The following is an 8,534-nucleotide window of genomic DNA, read 5'->3' as shown; positions in this document are numbered from 1 at the left end:
ATTTGCCTGGATTTAAAATAAAAATAAAAGTAATTTGACTGGATTTAAAATAAAAATAAAAGAATAAGAGCAAGTGTTGGTATAATTATATTTTAAGCATGAATATATGTTTTTAATGGCTTGTAAAAGTGTCATCATATACTACTTATACTGACACTTTTGATATAATGATATTAAATTAAAATGTCTTTTATAGTGATGTCGTCTAAAGCCTTATGACATTTCCTAGTGTCACTAGAACATAAAAATAATCACACCATTAATGTCATGAATAATTGTTATAGTGAAAAAAAATATCACTATAAAATTTGTAATGGCATTTATACATGCCTTGTTATTATAGTAATGATGACAAATTTATATGCCATTTAAAATCATTTACTGGAACAACTATAAGTATCTTGTATTTGTTGGTTAGTCCTAGGAAAATTGTATCGGTTCCACTGTACAAAAATTTTGTACAAGTGTCGAACCTTTCCTTAAATAACCTATTGTGTTCTTTAGAAGTTAAATTAGGAATCGCAGACGGAACTTAACATCATTGATTCCAAATTTAACTTATCTATTCTTGATGGTTTAGATTTGGATCGCAAGCGGAACTTAACATTATTAATCCAAATCCACCTATGTTATTAATTCCATTAAATATTAATTTCCAAAATTGGTTTCCAGAACTGCATGACGAGGCACATGGCCTTCTTGGGTATGGGAGCATCCACCACCGCCTAGACAAATCCTTTTAAGGAAAGCTAATATTTAATTTCCTTAAATAACTCTAGGTTAACCAAAAAGAACAATTGAATCACAAATTCGAAAAATAAAGAAAACACAAACTCGAAAAAAAAATTGAAAAACTAGATCTAATGTCTCTTGTATTTGGAATTCTTACAAAAAGAAATAACTAGCATGATGCGGAAAACAATTGCTAATTATACCTTCTCTTTGTATGCTAATGACCTCGAGATCTTCTACCGTATTCCTCGCCTCGCCTTGGACGTCGTGTGGGCGACGATCCTCCAAGATGAACACCACCCAAAGCTTCTTCTTCCTCCTTCTAGTATTCGACCACCACCACCAATTTAGGAATCAAAGAGAGCAAGGGAAAAAGGGATAGGGAGAGAGCCGACCACAATGAAGAACTCCACAAGAGAATAAGAGTTGTTGTCTTCCCTACTTCTCCTCTTCTTCTCCTTTTCTTGTATCCGGCCACAATGAAGAACCATAAGAGGTGGTCGACCCTTAGGAGAAAACTAGAGAGAAGAGAGAAAAGAATAGCACATCTTCTTGAGGCCTCTCCTCCCCTTCTTTTATATTACTTGCTCAAGGCAAATAAGGAAAGATTTTTTACAAAAAATAAAATCTTCCTCTTATTTTTCCTTTTCCTCTTTCCTCTTGATTGAATCAATCACCAATCCTTGATTGGGTTTAATTTAATTGAGTCTTTTAAAAGGATGATTGGTCGGCCCCTTGCTTGGGCACCAAGCAAGGTGGTCGGCCACAATTAAAAGGAAAGAAATAATCCTTGTAAAAATTTGATAAGCAAAGAAAAAACTCTTATAAAATTTTATAAGCTCTCTTTCAATTTCCTAAAGTGAATGTTAAAAAAGGAAAGTTTCAAAAAATTAAAAACATGTTTTTAAAATTTGAAACTTCTATTCTAAAAAATTTCCTTTTTTAACATGGTGATAGAAAATTTAAATTTTAAAACTCCTATTCATTTTTTTCTTAAACCATGAGGATGGTTAAAAAAGGAAAGTTTTAAAACTTTTAAACTTTCTTTTAAAGCATGTGGCCTAATTCAAATAAGGAAAGTTTTTAAATTTAAAATCTCTCTTTTACAACTTGTAGTTTTCTATAAAGAGAATATTTTAAAATTTCAAAACACCCCTCATTGTTTGAATTAATGTTGCCGGCCCCCTCTTGCTTGGGCACCAAGCAAGGGGCCGGCCCCTTAAGAGGACAATGTGGTCGGCCCTTGCTTGGTCACCAAGCATTGGGTCGGCCCCCTTCTTGGACACCAAGATGAGCTTATATTTGGATAGACTTGAGGTTTTAATGAGGCTACGACAGGGACCTAGAGGAGAAATTGGTTTTGGCCTTCCGATGAGCTTGAGTATCCCGTGTTCGCCCCGAACACACAATTCAAGTTCATCGATAATAACTCATTCCACTAGAGAGTTATTATCGTACTACCGCATCAATCCCAAATTACATTATGGGCTCCTTCTTATCATGAGTGTGTTAGTCTCCCTGTGTTTAAGATAATGAATGCCCACTAATTAAACGAGTTACTGACAACTCACTTAATTAATATCTTAGTCCAAGAGTAGTACCACTCAACCTCATCGTCATGTTGGACTAAGTCTACCTACAGGGTTTAACATGACAATCCTTATGAGCTCCTCTTAGGGTCATTCTCGACCTATATTACTAGGACACAATTTCCTTCTATAATCAACAACACACACTATAAGTAATATCATTTCCCAACTTATCGAGTTAAATCTCACCCATTGATAAGTCAAAGAAATAAATACTAAATATATGTGTTTGTTATTATATTATGATTAAGAGCACACACTTCCATAATAACTAAGGTATAATTCTTTTATAAAGTCAGTAAAAAAAAAACTTACCTAAAATGGTCCTACTCAATACACTTGGAGTGTATGAGTGTAATTTATTAGTTAAGATAAACTAATACTTAATTACACTACGACTACTTCAACGGTTTGTTCCTTTCCATCTTAGTCGCGAGCAACTGTTTATAATTTATAAAGAACCGACAACATGATCTTCTGTGTGTGACACCACACACCATGTTGTCTACTATATAAATTAATTGAACAAATTACATTTAACAAATAAATGTAGATATTGACCACTATGATTTTTTATTTCTAAATAAATGTTTATACAAAAACTAGGCTTTTAGTATACATTCTAACAGTATTTTATTTATAGTGACAATAAAAAATGTCCTTAATGATAGTTTATAAGATTAATTTAAAATGCCTCATTATATAATTTATAATGATACTTACAAATGTCTTATATAGTAGTCTATAAGGACTTAAAAATTATCATTAATAGTTATTTATGATGACTTTTTGAAAAGTCTCTAATGGATTTGATATTCTATTGTGATGTAAAAAACACCATATGTTATGAACTATGTCATCCATTTTTAATATTTTCATGATATAATATTCATGCATATAACAAATTAACATAAATACAAATAAAAAGTTTTAAATAGAAATTAAAATGTCAATCAATAATTGTCATTAATTTTCCAATCCACAAGGCTAATAAATTTATCACATCAAAAAATATCTACATATCAATTACAAATGTACCCAATGTATTTAGTTTAAGAACTAGCAAAAAATTAAGTCTCATAAAGCAAAACATAACCAAACTTGTGGTGCATCTTCATTCCTCAACCATCACATCTTAAACAAAATCCAATATTCTTGTCACCTACAATAAAAATTCATATATGTGTAAATAAAATAAAATTAAAAAAAACATAAAATAAAGAGATTAAAATTTAATTCAAACTAGTGAATATTTACCAAATGATAAACCGAGAAAACTCCAAAGCATCAAATATAATTAGTTTAAAAAGACATTAACAATTACCTTATTATTGGGCCACAAAACTCCAAATGCACCAGTAAAAGTCTTCTTCATTAACTGTCAACTACAAATATAATTGATATTGGTTTTAAAAAGTGGCATAACATGACGGACATATACGATAAATAGTAGTTAATTAAAAAGTTACATATCATACCAGATGACAAGGCCAAGTTATCATTCCTCCAAGTGCATCCTCAAACCTTTGTAAAAGATCATATGACCTAATCAAACTCTCTTCCCATTCTAGGACAACTAGAACTTGTATTTCATACTAATTTGGTCCCAACGTCTGTCTTCCTACTTCAGTATTTGGATCCATGCTACGAAAAACTCCTTTTGCCACAATTTTTATCGAATCAAATAGACATTTTATCGAGACAGAAAATCCAATCTAACAATGCAAAAAGAGAAGATTATGATGAAAACGAATATGATATACCATCAACAACAATAATTATGCTAAATAAGATTATACGTTATTACTCAATCTAACTGAATTCACAACTTCTCACAATAAGCAGCAATACACATACAAGAAATCAATAAATGGCTAACTCAAGATAATTATATTCTCACACAAAAACATATATAGCTTAGAAGAAAGCAAACTCTAACTCATCAATACAAGTGAATTGAACAATAGAAGGGAATTTTTGCAGAAAATGAACAAGACCTGAAAAATCTCACATAAAGACAGCTTACAAGAAATTAATAAACGACTAACTCAAGATAATTATAAGCTCACACAAAACATATATAGCTTACAAGAAAGTAAACTCCAACTCATTATGGCCATCAAATAATAAATAATATCATAATAAACAATGAAAAACCATTTACGCATCTAACTTATATTCTTAACCCAAAAAGACCATGCCAAATCAACAAAGTATTAACTCAATATAATAATAAAGTAATAAAACTAGATAAAGACTTTACCCTTAGAGATGAACTAATTGGATTAGAAAGTAATTGACTACTAGATGATGTTATGTATTGTATATGGTTGTAATTTGAACCAAGGTTTTGGTTTGGCTGATTGCAAATCTTTGATTCTAACATTGCAATGTGGTGGCCTTGCTTTCTAACTTACTCATCCATTTTTTCTAACTTTGTCTTTTGCTCCATCGCTATTCGGTTACATGTACTACGAATTGAAACTTCTCCCCATAAATCAAATGGGTTAACACCATCACCAAACATACATACTCGCCCTAGTCTGTCTGGTCCAATGATTTGAGTAAATATGTCATTTTGACCAACTCGATCATCCTCATCTTCAGGAAGTTGATTTTATAGTTATTTTATTGCAGCCTTTACCAAAAAATCAAAAGTCATAATTTATACATAGTCATGATGAAAACAAATATCTTTGAAAGTAATATAGTTGAAGTTTATAATGTAACTTACCAATTTTTCCACCACAATGTTGCTTGAGGGGCTTCCATTAACATGAGTGAAGCAAACATGGAATAATTCGAATCGTGATGGAGGTCGCCCCTTTTCTTTTCTCTAAAATTACAATTGTTAAAAGTTTGTAGATTCTAATGCATGTACAATTATAAGATTAATAAGATAAATTATCAATTTTTGTTGCACTTGAGCAAAAGATCTTCTTCCAGTTGTCTAATTCATTATCTTTTGCTTCCGAGCAATCTTATTTTTTTCACTTCGTTCCTAATATATTAAATTCAAATTGATACACAATACAAAAGTAAAAATGAAAAATTTCTAAATAGATAAAATATTATATACCTTTGATTTTTTTTTTTAATTCCACTAAACAACTCATTTCACATATTGCTCTACAAAAGCTTCGTTATCTCTTTCTTCCAAAAGAACTTGCATTGACAACTCATGATCATAATACTTTTTTTTTTAGTTCTGACTCCAATTTCTTCATTTTTTTTGGCTATTGAACGTAGTGTACAACTTTCTGTTCTAGGAGAAAGGTCGTACTTTTCCTACACAAGCATTTAGACAATTTACCCTCATAAAAAAATATTTAATAATAAAATTTTACAATAACATTTCAATTACCTTTATAACATCTAACAATTTTTTCTTATTTTCTAGGGGCATTTTATGCACGTCAATTGAACAAAATTTACCATTTCTTTCCAAAGTACCTAAAAAATCAGTAAATTTATTTCTTCTTGATCTTATAGGACGTCTCATACCATCACATTGAATCTTAATATATGGCAGCGTACTAGGTCGACTACAAATTTCTTTCATAAATGTAGGGCCTCTAGTTTTCTTCTTAGCATTAGGAGATTCACTTTCACTATCTACATATAGAAAAAAAAAAGGAGAAATAAATGGTTGAATAAATACAGTGAAATAATTTATTACATCCTTTGCACAAGTTACCTTGATCAAATTCTTTGTCCATAAAATCATTTTCAACAATTTGATTTGAAGCTTGTAACTCAACGTCTTTCTGATTTGAAGCTTCATCTATTTGGTTATTTGATGCCCCTTGAATATTTTAACAATATATACTAGTATTGTTTGAACAAAATATAAACAACTTGAGTTTTAAATTATAATCAAGCAGGTTCTAAAGCTACCTCTTTCTTTGGAGTTTCGAGTTGCGTAATTGCCAATGAAATTTGTAGTTGAGTATTTGCCCCATCTTCAAGTTGAAAATGAGGTTTTCTAACATTTTTACTTTTAAGAGTCATTCCTATCAAAGGTAAGTTATATAGGATAAATAAAGCATAAAATGATCATTATACCAAACTATATCGAAACTTAATATTTAAAAAAAATCATAAGTTTCATATATTTTTATATCTAATACCTTGTACATCATTGTGTTGCTACTTTGAAGCTTCATCTATTTGGTTATTTGATGCACTTTGAATGTTTTGACAGACTACACAAGTATTTTTTGAACAAAATATAAACAACTTGAGTTTTAAATCATAAACAAGAACGTATGTTCTGACCTTTTCCTCTAGTTACCACGTTCTCAATTTCCCTTGCATGATAGACTTGAATAAAGTGCATAGCATATAAAAGAAAAGGTCAAATAAGAGTTATATAAAAAAAACAATAGATTGCTGATGTATAAAATAAGATGCTTCCTTTTCCTTTTAGTTTCGAGTTACATGATTGTCAATCAAAATATGTGGTTGAGTATTTGCCCCATCTTGAAGTTGAAAATTAGATTTTCTAACATTTTTACTTTTAAGAGTCATTCCTATCAAAGACAAGTCATATACGATAAATAAAACATGAAATAACCATTATACAAAACTATATCGAAACTTAATATTTTGAAATAAAAAATTTATAAGTTTCATATATTTTTATATCTAATACATTGTACATCATTGTGTTGCTGCTTTGAAACTTCATCTATTTGGTTATTTGATGCACTTTGAATGTTTTGACAGTCTACACAAGTATTGTTTGTCAAAATATAAACAACTTAAGTTTTAAATCATAAATAAGAACGTTCTGACCTTTTCCACTAGTTACCACGTTCTCAAGTTCCCCTGCATGATAAACTTGAATAAAGTTTATAGCATATAAAAGAAAAGGTTAAATAAGAGTTATACCTTGTATAGCATATAACTTGAATAAAGGTTATAGCATATATTTTTATATCTAATACCTTGTACATCATTGTGTTGCTGCTTCGAAGCTTCATCTATTTGGTTATTTAATGCACCTTGAATGTTTTGACAATCTGTACAAGTACTGTTTGACAAAATATAATCAACTTGAGTTTTAAATCATAATCAAAAGCATTATGACTTTTTCTGCTAGTTACCACGTTCTCAAGTTCCCTTGCACGATAGACTTGAATAAAATATATAGCAATACAACTACGACCAACAAGCAGACTTTACTGCTCCATGCTGATGGCAAGCAGCACAAGGCAAAAGGAAAAGCTTACCATGCTTCTCATAATCAAGCATTTACTAGCAACAACATTTACTAGCAAGCAGACTTTACTGTTCCAAAACGGAAGTTTGGAGCAATGAAAGATAAAAGATAGTGCAACTTGTACCACATGCCATTTGTTGGAATGGCGGACCTTATGACAATTAATGGGATATGAAACAAATTGTGAATACAATGGATCAAGCCTTTCAGTGATTAGATTGGTTCTTTTTAGTTCTGGTTCTCAAATAGAGCAAATATAAAGAAACTATAGAAGTCCTACTAGATTTTTAGATACAATGGATCGGGTCTCTTAGCAATTAAAATGGATTCTTGTTAATTCCCTTTCTCAAACCAAACCTAGATTGCAACTAGCTTATTTCTAAACAATAGTTGCATAGAAGGAATTGCTATGGTTTTTGCTATTTGCTCTTAGAAAGTTCCTCTAACAATCCATAAATCAATAATTTATCGAGTTTAACCATATTTCCTGGTAACCCAATATTGGTATTACAAACCCCATCCATTTATTGGTTGGTATATTACTGACACTAGCAGATTTGAAAACATGAACTCCTGTATTATGTTAAAGTTGATTCTCTAATTACTTATCCAAAAAACTTGAGTTGTTAGAAAAGAAATGGATGTGCATATTTATATTCTTAGTATTGGTTTAACAACTTATCTAGTTTGCCAAGCATAATAGTTGATTCGATTATATATTATTCAAATGTATTCATGCAAACAGTTTAACAGTTTAGCTAGTATGCACTTCATAAGGGCTAATATTCTCTCAAAACAAGGTTTAATTATAACCTGATCATAAATAAGTCTACATAATGACAAAATGTAAAGTTTAACTCCAAATTGTTTGTATTCTAGTCACTAGAATTGAAATTTTAAGCGAGCGCTGACATAAACATTAGGAAGTAATGATGATGTTAATTAACTTGTTCATGTGTGTTCCTAAGATAAATTATATGTTTGGAAAG

The sequence above is a fragment of the Zingiber officinale genome, chromosome 2B (assembly GCF_018446385.1).
Source record: "Zingiber officinale cultivar Zhangliang chromosome 2B, Zo_v1.1, whole genome shotgun sequence".
Lineage (NCBI taxonomy): Eukaryota > Viridiplantae > Streptophyta > Magnoliopsida > Zingiberales > Zingiberaceae > Zingiber > Zingiber officinale.
Note: the sequence above shows the minus strand (reverse complement) of the source record.